General features: G+C 41.7%; 1 long non-coding RNA gene across 3 annotated transcripts in view; it reads left to right on the top strand.

Moving 5' to 3' along the window:
• Window positions 1-15132, top strand: part of LOC146858869 (uncharacterized) — a 35808-nt gene extending 20676 nt beyond the window's left edge. For 2 of the 3 annotated variants that reach the window (XR_014980034.1, XR_014980035.1), the window contains exons 2-3: window positions 5929-6044; window positions 15032-15132. This is a non-coding gene — a long non-coding RNA (uncharacterized LOC146858869). Of the gene's footprint in view, window positions 1-5912; window positions 6045-6478; window positions 6545-15031 lie in introns of all 3 variants that reach the window. The other variant, XR_014980033.1, reaches the window with a different exon arrangement.
• Window positions 15133-17600: the final 2468 nt, after the last annotated feature.

The following is a 17600-nucleotide window of genomic DNA, read 5'->3' as shown; positions in this document are numbered from 1 at the left end:
GTTTGCTATCAAAAGCAACTCCTAGATAAGAAAAGGTCTCCACAATTGCTAATTTGCATGTCCCAATGTACAAAGATGGTAATTTTTTAGAGAGGCGTGATCATTTCACTAAAATGAAAGTTTTTGATTCATTTACTTTTAGGTCCATTGATAACATGAAATCCACATAGGCATTTATTAGATGTTGAAGCACTATGCCTGTTCTGGCTATGAGGACGGCGTCGACTGCATATGCCAGGACCGGGAGTACAGTTGGGGGAAAGGAAGGGATGTCTACTGTAGATCTTTTTAAAGCAGCTTCCTTCCCATTTGTGTACAGTGAAAATAAAAATGGGGCCAGGAAGCAGCCATGTCTAACTCCCCATATGATCTGAAAGAGTCTTGTGCATTCCCCATCCCTTCCATAGTGGACACACGCCGTCACTTGTGAATACATTTGGCGGATAAAAATGATTAACCTGGAATCAGTGCCCATTTCTCTCTTAATCGCCCATAAATTCTCATGGCCTATGCAGTCAAAAGCTGCCGATAGGTCCATGAATGCCATGTAGGTTTGCCCTCCTTTTGCCGATGAGTCCTTTGTGATGGTTAGGCTAAGATTCAGACATTGGTCAATCGTGCCTCGGCCCTTCTAAAAACAGTACTGGGTTCTCATTAAGATAATATTTCGCCAGGCTTCTAATCTATTTAACAATACATGCCCCAGCACTTTGGCTGTAGAGTCTAGAAGGGAAATGGGGCGGTAATTCTGGGGTTTGGATTTGTCCCCCTTTTTAAATATTGAGGCAACAATACTTGTTCCCTATGAAGCAGGAGGACCCCTCTTAGACATTTGGTTGACTATGATGGTTAGTAATGGGGCCCAAAGATCTTGTTGTTCATGGAACAAATCAATAGAAACTCCATCTGGGCCAGGAGCTTTCACACAGGGACACTTATCCAAAGCAGATCTTATTTCATCAAGAACAAATGTCATCTAAGGGGCAGCCAGATCTTGGTCAATAGGTGGATCGACGCTTTGTGCAGTTCCAGCCCCAAAACTCCCTTCAAAATGTGCGACCCATGTGTCTTCATTCACACAATTGTCCACTGTTTTTTCTATGTCCATCTTAACCCCTTCCATGCTCACAGTGGAGCTGTGCTCAGCTCGTCATACTGGCCGCGGTCCGCCCACGCGCGATTGATTCCCTGCCTGTGCGGGAGAATTAATCAGTGGGCTGGGTCGTGACGAGCCCAGCTCATCATGAGCACAGCTCCACTCTGACTCATGACGAGTTTGGCCGCGCCTCCCCCTCCCCCCCGCGCCGTGGGGGAATTACCCCCGCGGCGAAGGGGTTAATAAAAGGGTGCATTTATTACCCTCCAAAACTCCCTACTATTGTTTAGGGTTGTGCCTTTGCCAAATTATCCCAATCTTCTTCTTTTAATGAAATTTCCCTCTTTTTCCGGTCTTTCAGGTACATCGCCCATAGATCCTTGATTGGGGGCTGATTTATAGGGGATGATTTAAGTGCCCTACGGAGATCTCGAAGGGCCCTCAAACAGGTCTCTGGTCAAACCATCGAGTTTCTGGCCTATCTTTATTAGTTTTAGTCCGAGTCAGGGACAATTAAATCTCCTTCAATAGATCGAAGAAATTTGCGATTAGAGATCTGGGTCACTTTCTAGTTCTAAGCAATTCATGACCATATTCAACTTGTTAGTTACAACCTGCTGAATGATTCTTTTATTATCAACATTTTCCCATTTGAGCTGATAGGCATTTAACCTGGCTAAAATTTGTTTCGGTACTCTCACAGGGTGGCGAGAATAGCCTATAACTCCAGAGAGCTCAAGAGATAAAAATGTGTGGTTACTAAAAAAGGACGGAATGGTATCAATATGAATAATGTTTCCACAGCAATTAACAGAAGCAACTATGAAGTCTATAGTAGAATGAGATTTGCCTCAAAAGAAAGTTGTTTCAAGACCTACTCCCTCAGAATCTATTTTATTATAAACTTCTATATTCTTCAAAGCTAGAAACCTATTTAAGGTGTTCCCTTAATCTCAATGCATAAAGTGCATCAATGGGTCTCCTTCCATTTCTACCAGGCCACAAAATGTTCCCAAACAAAAAGGACAGGGTTGCTCATTGAAGTCCCCTAACCATAGGATATAAAAATCCTTAAATGGTAGAGCCCTAGTAAAGGATTCCAGCTCCTTTTCCAGTAAATCTACAATTGGCGTCATACTCCCTGAAAAGTTATTATTATAGTAATTTATTAGTATCTAGGCTTGCAGGTTCACTCCCATCCATGCTAAAAAATGAAAGTAGGGGGAAGAGTGTTCAAATTTAATAATCTTTACAGCTAAGGTATTGGAAATTAAGGTTATCAAGCTCCCTTTGGGCTTGCCTTACGAGGAAGAAACCGCATGGGTTGAAAGGCACGGTAGCATTAAAAAATATTGGGGCTACGGCCCAGGTTTCCTAAAAACATGTTATTTCTCTGTCCTGCGAAATTAAAGCCCACCCGACTTTAGCAATCTTGTTTGCAAGACCTGCGATGTTCCATGTAGCTACTTGCACTGCTTGATTCTGCTCGCCCATCTGATCCACAGGGGCCGACGCTCCTGGGTTACTTATTGGGAGGTTAGTACTGGTTGGCTTAACAGATTCACCACCCTCTTTTGGTTTCAGCTTGGCTTCAGTTGTTGGTACTACTGAGGTATATAGTGGGACAATGGAGCTAGTTCTGGAGCCAATATCATCTCCCTTGTTTAATCAGTCACAAGACTCTAAGTCAGTTAGGGGAGCAAATTGGTTCTGTGACTCAAATCTCCACCTCAGGCTGGGAAAACTCGTGTTATCAATAGGGGCGGGCATAATGGGTCGTTTGGTTCTCGCAAGTTATGCAATCCAGAGCGTGAAACGGGTCTATAGAATTGTGCCAAAGGGGAAACCATGATGTGTTTTATGCAAGGGTGCATTTGTATAGACCCTCAGCAAATTTTTTACCACATAGTGATTTTTAAAATTTACAATGATGCAATCGCCCCTTATTTCTTTGGTAGAGGAACCCACCCTCCTAGCCATAATAATATGCCTGTCCAGAGTGTTACCCCACATGCCATAGCCCATAACATGGTTATTGAACCAATGTAAGGATTTTGCCATTAGCTGGGCCGTCGACTCAATTTGGCCCATACTCAATGGGGGTACATTAACCAGGACCAGGACATACAGTATAGCTGCTGGAGGGAGGTCTAATGTGTGCAGCTGTTTTGTGGCAACCGGTGGAGATTCTAAGCTCAAATGTGCCTCAGTTGTCGGCCTCTAGCTTACTCTGATTAATTGCAGGTTAGCCTGGGCTTCGTGAGTGAGCACTCCGTTGCCTCCCCTAAAGCTACTATTTTACCAGCCAATGATGAAGTCAGGGGGATGGGGGGAGTAGGCCGGGCAACGTTAGGTGATGTCAAGGGGGCAGAGCAGGTAGAGTGGGCTACCTTCTGTTGGACCTTTCCCACCCTCGAAATACCCCCCGCCGGCCCAGTGGCTTGTCCCAGGAGCGGAGGGTAAACAGAACACGAGAGGTTACCGCATGCGCAACAAGTAAAGCCCCTATTACTGATAGTCTAATTCCTCTTAAATCTGCCCCAACCTAGTGATTAGTGGGTTTATTAACATGAGGATCATCTGTTCCAGTTTTAATACCAAGTCATCACATGTCCCTGCCACAGTCTTTTTCCACAGGGAGCGAAGGCAGAACTATGGGGTCATACAGTTTTTTGGGCCTTGGCCCCCTCGGGGTTTTTTTCTTCTGGATCCCTTCAGATCTTTTCCTCTTAACTACTGGTTGAATAATGGACTTGTTAGGCATGGAGGACAGAGGGGAGTCCAGAGATGGAGGAATATTTGCACTCACTGAGAGGGATTGAGTAGGATTAGTGTTTTGCTCCACCTCTTCAATCACTGCTAGGTGTGGGGATTGAGTGGGCTGAGAGGTTTGAAGCAGCGGACCGCTTCTCCTACCTTCCTCCAAGGAGAGGCGGCGCTCTGTGAGCTCAATTTTGTGAGATAGAACATTGGCATCTCTCGTCAGGAAGGAGTCGAACATATTTACTGTTTCTCCCCCCGGTATTTTGGCTGTGGCTTTCTGCGTACCCATCGTTTAGTAGTCGCTGTCCCAAAAGTCTCTCACCTTCTGTTTCCAAACCGTTTTCGAACGAGGTCCCTGGTCAAGAGTTCACCTTGCACCAAAGCTTAGAGGGGGGCCCAGACCAGCCTCGTCTGACCTTTGACGGCCTTGGATGGGCCCGCCCTTGGCCCGGGTTTATCCCAGGCGCGTCCCCGCACTACGGGGTCGTAATGCGCTTTCAAGTGTGAGAGTGGGCGTGGTCAGCGTCAGGCAGGGCTGCTCCTTCTCACTCCCTCCAGCCAAGCAGGTCAGTTTCCCTCAATCGCGGCTACAATTGCCGCAGGTGCGCAACACGCTTTTGAAGCTCGAGAGAGTGGGCATGGTCAGCATCAGGCACGGCTTCCCCTTCTCACCCCATCCAGCCAAGATGGTCATTTCTCCTCAATCGCGGCTACAATACTGATTCATTTTAGTTATATTTATGTGCGGGTTGCTAGGTTTTTAGGGGTGTAGGGTGGAAAGTTAATTTTGTAATAATTGACAATTATTATTTTATTAATTCTTTTTTAACCCATTAGTTGTGCCCGTCGGCCAACGGCCGTCACGAGCACTACCTCGGTAGTGCTGTGCACGTCCATTGGCCGACGCGGCCCCGCCCACTCAGTGGAACGCCCCGCACCGCGGCGGAATTACCGCTGCGGTAAACAGGTTAATTGATTATTGATTGTGTAAACTGTGAAAAAAGTAAATATTTTTGTTATGTATTAGGTGCAGGCTGGTAGCTTTGTAGGGGTATAGGGTTGGGAAGTTAATTAAGTAATAATTAACAATTATTTAATTTATTTTACATATGTAAATTATGGAGTAGTTCTTTAGTTATGTTTTAGGTGTGTTTTAGGTGTGGACTGCTAGATTTGTTGAGGTACAGGGTGGGAAGTCAATTAATTAATAATTGAATAACAATTTATTAATTGAAAAGTGAATATTTAAATTGATTACTTGTTTTTCGTTAAAAAAAAAATATATGTTTTATGTTAATTGATATTTTTTAGTAAGAGTTTATTATTTTTTCTACATTCATGGGTTACTCATATATGTAATATGCTTTCTAAGATTGCAGTTAGATCAATAAAATTAACATCTTTGTTGTTCAACATTTTTCCTACTGTTGCGCTGTTTGGAGTGGGAATATTAACTTTTACCCCACCAAAGTTCAACAATGTCCCTACTATCGCGCTCACTGGAGGTTGGAATAGTAAATTTTACCACTCTGAAATCTAACACTTTCCCTACTGTTGCGTTGTTTGGATTGGGAATAGTAAATTTAACCCCTTCAAAGTCCAACATTTTCCCTATAGTTGCTTAGACTGGAGTGTGAGTAGCACATTTCACCCCTCTAAAGTCCAACATTTTCCCTACTTTTGCACTGACTGGAGTAGGAATAGTAAATCTAACACATTCAAAGTCCAGTCCAACACTTTCCCTATTATTGTAGTGACTGGAGTAGGAATAGTAAATCGAACCCCTACGAAGCCGAACATTTTCCCACCTGTTGCATAAACTAGAGTGGGAATAGTATATTTATTATTCTTAGACTATCATAGTATTCATAATATTAATTGAATAGATTTTATAGCATTAATTGTTTATTTTTTTTACAGTTTATATTATTTGGTCTTATGTTTTTATGTCTTTGAATATTTATTGTTTTTTGGTAAATGTGCTTTTCAGATTTTTCATATTTTTATATTTTATTTATTGTCTACATTCATTGTTATAATTTTTCTTATTCAGTTGCTTATATTTTTAGGTTTTTATTGTGCGGTATATTATATATACTACAATACTGTGTCAGTGATCCCTTGGAGGATGTGGGAAAAGGTCTGGCAACTGTACCCAATCCTTGATTCCATCTCTGCACGCAGTGTAAGTATATACTGGTAAAGCCTAGAGTTCTAAAAAGTGGACATTAATACTGGATGCAGGGCATGTCCTGATGTCATGCCCTGTGCCTAGTCATTCGAAGATTGTCTACTGCCCATAAAGTGTGGATACCACTGGTACTGCAATCTAGGGTACTGGGCACATCCTGTGCCGAAAGTCTATGTCCTTCAGGTGCTAGAAGCTAGGGTGCATTTAGGGCCGTTGTTAAACTATACAACTATAAAACTCCCTCAAATTCTTCGGAAAAGCTTAAGTTGAAAGGGGCTGGTTGTCTGCTAAATCCAGCTCCTAGTCAGTGTTGTTACAATTTCCTTAAAGAATTTCACTTATGGTCATAATCCAAAACATAAACGCCACTGACATTTTTTAGTAATGGTCTCTTTCGAAATCATATTTGTGGTATCTGTCCTTGACAGGACATTTCACATATCAGGGAAGTTACAGGGACTGTTGAAAGAAGACTCCGACATCCAAGATTAAAGGTAAGCACCTACTTTATTCTTTCTGCAATGAGCGGGCAGCAATACCACTTAGAGGAAACCCAGGCTTCGAATCAACGGACAGCCTAGGAACCCTACTAACATGTGCCCTAAGGATGGCACTATAACATATGGAATACAACATACTTACCCCTTTAATGAAATAGTCATAAAAAGAAAAAAAAGAAAAAATATATACACCAGAAGCTACAAAGCTATATGTAAAGACAAGACATGAAATAATAGGAAACATATAACATTTCCCTAGTGCATTGATACTTATGAATATTGAGTGCAGTTAACAGAAACTCTAAGGGCCTTATTACGGGACACCATCGCATTGGTCGGTGGTTCCGCATACCTAAATACAATGCGCCCGCACATGGTGTGGTCGCAAACTCCAAATTCCCTATGGGAGCTTGTGATGCAGCCGTAAACCGGCTGTAGAACAAGCTCCCATAGAGAAATGGGAGTTTGTATGAATCTCTGCACCGTGTGGCAGGCACCTCAGGGTGCCAGTCACACGGTGCAGGGATTCACAGGAGGGCACCTATGGTGCCCCCTCGGCCCCCAGCTGGAGGCTGAAGGGCGCCCTGCTAGAGGCCCACTGTGTCGCTTTCCGCCAGGCTTTCCATGCCGGAAAATCAAAATGGGAAGCCTTTACTCAACTAAATTGCCCTGACATACATCTTTCACATTGACATTTCTGTACACCAAAATTCTTCTTAAATTCAAAATTCTTCCACCCTATATTCTCACAGTTTTACTAAATACCTGTACAACCTTGACAGGATCTGACCATTTAGATAATATTTTCCTACCACCAGTGGCGGCTGATTCGGGGTAGCAGTAGTGGGGCGGGAAGGGGGAGACGGGGGGGTTTATAAAACAAACAATAAAAAGATCACTTACCTGCCGTCCGCCGCTGCCTCTCCTCTGTCCTCTCCCTGGCTTCTATGCGAACAGGAAGCATCCAGGCTCCCCTAAGCCAAACACAACACTGCAATGCAGCGTTGTGCTTGGCCTGATCGCCGTGGTTCGGTAATACAGCCTGGGTGGAGAACATGCAAAGTGCGCATTACTGTTTGGTCAGCACAATACTGACGGCCAAACAGTCATGAGTACTTACACTACTCCTCCCCCCTGCGCTGCCCAGCCTGCCCCGCAAAACTGCCTCAGCACTGAAAAATAAAATGATAATAACCATGCGTTGTTATCTTTTAATTTTTCCTGTTTTGCAGAGCTGAAAGGCAGTGGGGCGATGCTGCGCCTTACCGGAAGAGTCGCCCATGCCTACCACACGTGGTAATTTGATACAAACCAGATCACTTGCACTGAGGCAGACACTAGAAGACTTCCCCTCTTGTGATCCATCAAGTGTTTAATGTTTTCCTTATATTTTTACACTCTATCTCTTACCCTTTCAAAATCCACCTTTCCTCTATTACATTCCCCTTCTCTAGGCCACCAAGGAGGAAGCCTAAATACCTTGTTCCCTTCCTCTCAGACGTTCAAATGGTGAACAACCAATCACTATATTTGATGTAGTTCTGTATGTCAACAGTGTGGCTTGGAATGCTTTTCTCCACAATAATCCACCCTTCACTATCAATTGCATGGACTCCCTCACCAGGGTTTTTTATGTTCAATGCCACATCGGATAGGATAATCCTTAAAACACTTACAAATGTTGTCTCTCTGTCTGAAACAAGAATTTCTGTCTGCCTTCTCTACTAAGCATGCCTTCTAGATAATCTATTATAAGTAGCATCAATGGTAAGCCATCCAGCCATCCTGACTTCAAGCCATTTAAAAAAGTAATTAAAGAGATCAATCACAAATGTTTCCTTCCTTGGCATAATACTGAACTGCCTTAAAATATATATTCCCTATTTCCTCCAAGGTTGTGGCTTACACAGAATACATAAACTCCAAATCATACAAGTCTTGGAAGATGTATCACATTTCAAGCACATTATCCACAATCATGTACTCCCGCATCCACCATCTAGGCCACTATAGGTCATGAATAAAACTCCCTAATTCTTCTCTTAGTAACTGACATGCCCATATGCCCTTCATGAGCCATGTTATAAAGATCCTCTTCCACAATCCCACAGGAGGGATCATTTTATCACCTCTCATAATTATGTGATCTAAAACAATCAGTTATTTTTAATCTTGAATGCACCCAAATTACCGACAAGTTTTTTTCTCTAGTGGCCACCCATCCCTTTGGTTCTCTCTAACTAAATTCAGTTCCACATCATTGTTCACCATTTAACACCATAGTGCCTTTGAAATATTAGAGACCGCTCTTTCATCAACAACCCAGCAAGTAACATCCTCAATAGTGAGTTCTACTTCACACTATTCATGCTCTTTCACCAAAGCAAATCAGGGATCCAAAGGTGCCTGTGGGATGCAATGTGTGTGTACGTTAAATTTCCATGGAACATATTTCATAACAAATGGGTAAGCTTGAAGCTGAGTGGCAAAGGAAGCTAGTCTAGCCATTAGCTATCTTCTACTACTCAGATCTAAAACATTCACAAGTGGTTTGTGGTCTATGCATTTCAATAGAACTGTATTCAGCACCCTCATAAACAATTAGTACAACCATGCAAAGTTATGGATAGTCTTGAACATGAATACAATATTTCATAATTCTTATAGAAAAACCTGCCCATAAATTTCCCTAGTGAGTAAAATGACAAAAGATCCAATCGTTACACTCAAAGTTTTTCACTGTTGGTTTTTCTGTATTCTGTATATTGATACCTCCAGCACAGATCAGCCAACACTGCACCAGTACAGACTTGTATTGCGGCATATGTTTACAATAAAACTGGGGAGGGAGTTTTCCACAGACGTCTTCAAATTTCTTCATAACTCCACCGAAACTATGGATCGTTGGCAAAGCATTTAATGAATTGAGAAACCTAGGTTTATATTTGAAAACTTGAATTTAACCAAATAGGCCAAGTAAGTAATCAAAGTAAGTAAGTATTATGCTTATAGAGTGCACAAATGCAGAGGCGTCTTGGCGCTATAGCAGGACACAGGTTTAGCACAGGAGGAGTTACTTACTTCTGCCTGATAAATAGGCACGTCTTCAGCAACTTCCTGAACCATGGGCTGGAGGCTTGGAGTCTGATGTCGTCTGGTAATTCATTCCATAATCTAGACGCATGATATGTCAGGCTCCTACCTCCCCATCTAGCTCTTTGTATTCTGGGTATCTGGACTAGACCTTTGTTAGCCGACCTAAGATTGCGCCGAAGAGTGTACTGCTGAAATAATTTCTGTAAATCAGCTGCTCCTCCACCAAACTGGGCTTTATGTACCAAGCACAGAGCTTTAAACTCAATTCGCTGTTGCACCCGCAGCCAGTGAAGAGTTTAATGCTGCCAGAAATGTGATGGAACTTTGGAATGTTTAACAGCATTCTAGCTGCAGAATTTTGTAAAGATTGAAGTTTGGACAGTTGGTGCTTGCTAATGCCCATAAAAAGGGCATTGCAGTAGTAAATCTGTGAAAGAATCAAAGCGAAAACAACCGATATCCGTAGTTCAGGCGGGATGAAAGGAAAAAATCTTCGCAGGACTTTTAACTGGAAGAAGCAGGCTGATGTAAGCTGGTTAATTTGGCCTAAGAAACTTAGTTGATCATCCAACAAGATTCCCAAGTTCTTGACTTTTCCTGCGGGTACAGGGCAGTTCTCTGCCTCTGCCGCCACCATTCCTGGTTCCAGAGCGGTGCCACAGTCCCAAACTCCATCACTTCAGTTTTTCCCATTTTTAGCTTGAGATAGTTCTGGTGTATACGGTATATGGTTTACAATTGGACTCTTGAATGATACCTGTTACCTACTTCTAATATCAGCAACTTGGACCAGCATATTGCTACAGCTATTATATACAGACGTTTGTGGTGTTTTCTGCAACACTCGAGACCAAGAGGATCAGATATATAAAACTGCCTTGAAATAGTCTTTTTAAGACGAAACATGTGTTGGCTGATCTGTGCTGGAAGTGTCAATATACAGAATATACCAACAGTGAAAAGCTTGGAGTGTAACACCTGTATCTTGTGTCATTTTACTCACTAGGGAAATGTATGTGCATGTTTTTCTATAAGAAATATGAAATATTGTATTCATGTTCAAGAATATCTATGACATCGCAAGGTTGTACTAATTGTTAATGAGGGTGCTGAAGGCTGTTCTATTGGAATGCATATTGGTTTGACATTAGTTATCTAATGGACAGCAGTCACCTTTTGGTAGTAGGGTGTCAGAACTGCGATAGCACCTCTATATTTACAAGTGGTTTTGGAATGTTTCTTAATAATTAAGTGATCCATAATAAGTAAATTTGTGAAGTGGGGTAATTTGCCCGTTTGGGTCCACTACTACCACGTACAGTTATTGGTTTGTGGTCTACTCTAAGTACAAATTGGCTACCCAACGCAAACTGCCTAAAATGGCCAGCTGCCTAACCACACGCCAATACCTCTGTTTTCAATTACAGTAATTCCTCTCAGTAGGGCGTAATGTCCTTGAAGCATTCCGTTAACAAATTACGTAAAATTTATCCTGCTCTAAGTCCACGCATGCTGGCATATAAAAAAAAATATTTTAGTTTCCCAAGGTCACTTATTGCTTTGAATCAAGGTAAATGGTGACACTTTCCTTATGTTTCGCGTAACATGTACAGTTATGGCACACAGGCCATTGTGGACACACTTCCAGGATTTTGACCTACAACAGGCATAATTGTTATGCAACCTTATATCCTTCTTAATGCATTTTTTTAACGTTGTGCAATATTTGTAAAATATTTAATTTGGACAGTGTACCGTTTCAAGTGAAGGCTATATATTTTCCTATTCAGGATGTTGATTGTAGTGGCTGTCATTAGCTAAACTATTGGTATCCCACAGTCCCCAGGTTGACGGCTTTAATTTATTATAAATGGTGATGTTCTCTGTACATTTTAGGTCATATGTGTAATACTTTCTATTCTAGCTCTAAATGACTATGGCCAGTAGCGATGTATTAGTGCACATAATGTGACGTTTGTAGACCATTAGTTGAATGCTTTGCTCACTATAAATCAGGATGCTTTCCTTAGGTGTTGAGTTACTAGAACAACAGTTAACAACTCTATTGTAGCCCAAAAAGCATTTCCAGTAGTAGAAGCACGTATATTGTGGCATGCGTAGCAGCTTTGCTATACATTATCAGGGTTATCTCCGTACAGTATAGAACTTCAGTTAGAGGACTGATAGTGCCAGGTTGCATTTTTTGTTTAATATAGTTGTCTCTTTTGAGTAGGGTATTAAATTCTAATGCCTTACATCCTTCTTTGAAAAGTTCGTTCATATAATGTTTGAAACAAATATTTTTTTTATAATTTATTTTAAAGATTTGCATTGCGCTGGCTAGACCCAGAGGTATCAGACCGCTTTACAGGAACAAGAGCAAGGCAAATATCAATGGAACAATGGATACATGCAAAATACAATCAAGAACATGAGAATATCAACACGGAATCAGGAGAAAGGCAAAACAAAAAATCTTTGGATCAAAGGTTACATACAGTTAAAAAATAAGGGAGGTGTGACAGAGGAACACACAATTACATATACCAAAGAAACATTTGTAGGGGTATGAGGGGTGGAGTAACTGAAAAGAGGTCAAAACAGTTAACAAAATTAAATTAGGGGACCAAAAAGTGCTGGCTAGGCTTGAGCTTGTGTTAACAGAACACAAAAAAATACAGAAATGTAGTTAGAACAGATAAATACATGAGAGACCATAGAGAGCACGGCAGGTGAAAACAATAAGGAGAACACAGGGAAAACAAAAGGCCAGCAGATCGGCAGAGAGACAGGAGTCCACAAGATATCAGGTTCTGAAAGAATCATGGGCTCCAGTATTTATTGAGGAGATGGTGTTTCAGATCTCTTTTGAAGCTGGGGTAGGAGGGGTTGCAGCGAAGGTCCCTTGGAAGGGCATTCCATATGCTAGGCACATTCCCTGATAAGGAGCGAGTCTGGTTAGATTTCTTTTTTAGTAACGGGGGTACGAGGAGAAGGGCATTAGAGCTACTTATTGGTCTGGCACTTCCCTCTCTTGTGAGTTTATTTGTTAAGTAGACCGGGGATTGAGAGTGAAGAGCTTTGTGGGTGGTGCAGGCAGTCTTGTAGATGCATCTTCCTTCAATGGGGAGCCAGTTAAGGGACTTCAGGGGAGGAGTGATGTGATCAAACCGTTTGAGTCTGTTATAAGCCGGGCAGCCATGTTGAGCATAGATCTGAGGGGGGGCAAGGAGAGCTTTAGGGGCTCCAGTGAGAATAGCGTTACAAGTTTCAAGTTTAGAGAGGACTAGAGATTGAACAACCCATTTGAAGTCGTCTTGAGGGATGAAGGGTTTGGTTTTTTGGGGGGTTTAAGTGTGATAAGTGCTCCTTTGGCTGAGTTATTGATATGGTCTTTCAGTGCCAAATTTTTGTCCAGGATAAAACCTAAGGATTTAGCCGAGGTGGATAGAGTGAGCAGACAGTTTAGGGCTTTGAGGTTGGTGATCCAGCCTTGGATAGGGAGCTGGTTACTTTTGGGGAGAATAGAATGATTTCCGTTTTGTTGGAGTTCAATTTTAGATGGTTGGAGTAAAACCAGGATTGAATCTTGCTCAGAGTGTTGTCTAGATGAAGAATGTTGCTGTGAGATTTGATTTTGTAGTAGAGCTGCGTGTCGTCAGCGTAAAGGTGATAATTGATCCCGGCTTGTTTCAAAATGATAGGAAGGGGTTCCATGAAGAGATTGAAGAGAGAGGGAGAGAGAATTGAGCCCTGGGGACACCCAGAGAGACAGAAGTAGGTGTGGAGAGGCAGGAGTTGATTTTAATTTGTTGTGTTCGGTGTTGGAGGTAGGAAGTTAACCAGTTTAGGACAGTGTCATTAAGGCCAGAACGAATCTTGAGAGATTCCAGTAAGGATGAATGATTGTATCGAAAGCAGCTGAGAGTTCCAGAAGGATAAGAAGGCAAGCCTCTCCATTCTCTAAGGAACGATGAATGTCGTCAGCATTGTTAAGCATGGCGATTTCAGTACTACAGCCTTTCCTGAAACCAGATTGGAAGGAGTCAAGTAAGTTGTATTTGCCTATGTGACTGTCGAGTTGTTGTAAGACACATTTCTCCATGGTTTTAGCTAAGAGTGGGAGGTTAGAGATGGGACAGAGGTTGTTGGGATCATTAGGGTCAGCCTTGTGGTTTTTCAGAATGGGCGTAATTTGCCCAAGTTGAAGGGAGTCAGGGACGGACCCAGAGGCGAGGCAAGTGTTAATAATTTTTGTCCAACATGGGGCAATGATGTGGTTTAGGGTATGTACTAGCTTAGCCGGGAGTGGGTCTTTGGTAGGAGAGGTTGGCTTTAATTTCTAAATGATATTAAAGACTTCAAGCTCAGACATGGGTATAAAATTAGTCCAAGTGGCATCTTTTTTCAATTGTGTGTTGAAAAGGATGTCTCCAGAACCAATTGGAGTAGGTTGATTAAAGAAAGGATCAAAAGGCTAGATTGATGTGGCGAAAGGGGAGATGTTAAGAAAGATTTGGCGATTGGGAAAAGCCAGAATTTGAGGGATGGATTGATCAATTTAGGCAATTTTGTCTGTGAAGAAGCTGGCAATTTCCTAACATCTTACGTTGGAGGCCATCAGGTCAGGAGGGGCAGCAGAGGTTTAGAATACTTCTTATTCTTGCTTTTGCTACACTGCAAACATATAATTGAACTACTTTTATACCTTTGTTTACCCTAGCTAACCTGGTTATTGCATGCATGGTCACGCTTGCTGTGTTAACTTTATACACTTTAGGCATCACGGTTACATATACAACTCTGACTGGATTTTGTGCCCATTATTTTAGTATCGTACACTATTTTAACCTGTCTCTTTAGAGAAACTGGACAAAGTTTTGCAACTGCCAGCAATGTAAGGCTGTTTTATTTTATGTAGATACAGATGGTGAATTCTGGTTCAAACACACTTATTGAACACATCAAAGCTCTATTTGTCCTCAGTTGGCACATTATATTTATGTATGTCTTTGATTATAAAAAAAGAGAGAGATGGAAGTACATGGAAATCATGAATAAGTTTGCCACTTGACTGTGTTAAGAATGCTATGTTGAAATATTATTTAACCCCAGTTTTCTTCCCTTGTGAAACATGTTGAAAAGTAGACTTAGTCTTTTGTCCCTGACAAAACAATTCATGTACTACAGCTAATATTGTGTTTTTTGCAAACAACATACCTTGTTCTGATTATCATGTGGTTTTCTGCATCATCTATCTTGGGTACCATATTAGATTGGTATATTGGAAAAAGTTGAGTTTGTCCACTTTGTGTTTTTGTTTTTCTTGTGTATATTTGTATTGTGTTTTATATGATGATCTAATTATGTAATTTTGATCTGCAGCCCTGAAGATGATCTTTCTGATGTGGGAGTGAAACACATTGGCTGGTGTCTTGTTGTATGTCCAAGCATTTGATATGAAATAAAGAACAATTTTTCATGGACTCAAGCATTAGGAGTTTTTCTTACAAAACGTTCCGACTTTTTGGATGAACTGTAAGAGAGAGTGTTTATATTGATTATTGTTACCACTCCTTACCGCTTTGCACACGCGCTGGCATCACCTGCAGTTGCACATTGTATACCTGCTACAGAAGATTTCAGCTCAGCTCCTTCTTAAGCCTTTCAAATGCTATTTGTTGTTCAGTTTCCTACACAAACTGTGCATTCTATTTTTTTAGCAAATAACTTAAAGGGTCAGCTTTATTAGCCTGATTGTCAGCATATCTGAAATAAAATTCAGTCAAGCCTAGAAAAGATGACTGTTTTCCCTTTCTCTAAGTAGTTGGTGCTTCCAAGGTACCCTGGACATCAGTTTGTTTGAGTTTTTTTCCATCTTTTGTTATTTGGTGCCCCAGGCTTCTAACTTGCACTTGGGTACCTTTTAGTGGCAAAACAGTCTCTTGGAAATGGGGTAAAACCTCATTCAGGATGTCATTGTGTTTATTTATATTCATGCCAAATACAAGAATGTCATTCAGGAAGGCCACTACACCTGTTAAGCCTTCCAGGGTATCATTCATCAAACGTTGAAATACTGAGGCAGCACTCGCTAACTTGAATGGCATTCTACTGAATTAGAAAATTCCTTCAAGAGTCGCAAAAGCTGTTAAGTATTTAGATCCCTCATCTAATTCGGACTGCTATTATGCACTTGAGAGATCTGGAGTGGAGACCACAATAGCACCTGCTAAAGTTGACACAAGTTCATGCAAATTAGGTAATGGGCGTCTGTCATTCCAAATTTCGCTATTAAGGCTTCGAACATCCACACATAATGTCAATTCCCAGAACTTTTTAACAATAACATTACGTGAGAAGCCCAAAGGGAAGAATCTATGGGCGCAATAATACTCCTTAAGCATAACTCATCAATAATTACTTTAAGCTTCTCCCAGTAATTCACAGGAACCTTACGGACCTTATCCTGAATAGTTAGTGCATTTTGCTTCATGACTATTCTATATTTGAAATCTTCAAACATTCCTAAAGCATTATTGAAAAAGCTGGGGAACTTATCCTTTAAGGAGTTAACATATTCTCCATTGTCTTCATCGACATTCACAGAATAGGCTAGTGGGACAGCATTAGTGCCCCAATGGATACCTAGTTCCTGTTGATGTAGCCAACCCAAAATAGAATCATCCCTCTTAAATCTTCCCTTGTGTTTTGCTTCCAGCCAACTGGATTTTACCATTGAATTAACCCAAAAAGTAAACTTTTTGACTAGTATAACCTCCTAGACGTACATCTGTAGGCAGGGAAGCAACAAGCCCAAATTTAAGGGGGGGCTAACAATCCAAATGCTGCAGACACTTTAAATTCTCCTTTCCCCTACAATCTCTAAAAAAAGCCTATTGTGATGTGGGTGTGTTTCTAATCGTATGCAGGATACCCTGTTGTTCATTCCTGGACGGGGAGGGCTGGCTTTACTTCACTCTGTAAACCCTTTAACATTGCTAGTCTTGTCACTGTTGGCTTGCAGATACACAGAATAAAGGGCCATGCAGTGGAGGCTGATAAAAGAAAGAAAGGGGTAAAAAATAATTATAAACACAGAGGCCTACTGTGAATGAAAAAGGCTTTAGGACGTAAAGAGTTCTAACCAGGATAAACCTTGATCACTGCTTGGCACCTCAGCCCAGCCCATGGCACCTGATGTGGGGCTGAAGCCCTTTCAGCCCAATGGTTGTTGCGCGCCTTTCTGGAGTTCATAAGACTCTCCCACCCCATACTTTTTACCTAGAGACTTGTCAATAATACTGTACCAGGCAGACAAATCGACCATCATTTCAACATTCTTACCACTCGCAATCAGAAAACACTGTATCAGGGTTGATATAGTTTTTGCTTCTTCCTCTTTTTCTGTTATGATGTTCCGAATTCCCCTTTCATTTGCATCTATAACAATAATTGCAGTGGCGTAACATTAGCCCCCCCTCCCCCCCCCCCCCCCCCCCCCCCCGCAGCCCCTACGGAGCTCCGAGCTCCAGGCTGCCCCCTCAGCACAGTACGCTGCGTCTGGAACCAAATTGATAGGTGGTGGGTTTTGGGGGCCTCCATGTACTTTGCAGGCCCCCGCCCCTCAAGTTTAATCCATGGCAGGACACCTCTTAAAATTGCCCACAAGGTAGAACCTTCAACATCTAAACCAAGAAAGTTTCCTGTCTGGCGTCTTATGGTAATTTTCTTTCATTGTCTTGAGGGTTGAGTTTTCACAGCATTTACTTCTGATACAATTTCTGCTTTTCTGCATGCATTCACATGTCTCAACATGACTTCTTATCTCCTGGACACACTTCTTGACTGTTCAATGCCCTTTGCAATGTTCACTGTTGTGCTTAAGGTCATTTCAGTCCCAACCCATAACCTTTCTTTTTTTTTTTAATAATGTTTTTATTAACGATTGGCA

The sequence above is a fragment of the Triturus cristatus genome, chromosome 3_2, assembly GCF_964204655.1.
Source record: "Triturus cristatus chromosome 3_2, aTriCri1.1, whole genome shotgun sequence".
In the NCBI taxonomy this organism is placed as follows: domain Eukaryota; kingdom Metazoa; phylum Chordata; class Amphibia; order Caudata; family Salamandridae; genus Triturus; species Triturus cristatus.
Note: the sequence above shows the minus strand (reverse complement) of the source record. Positions and strands in the feature narration are given on the sequence as shown.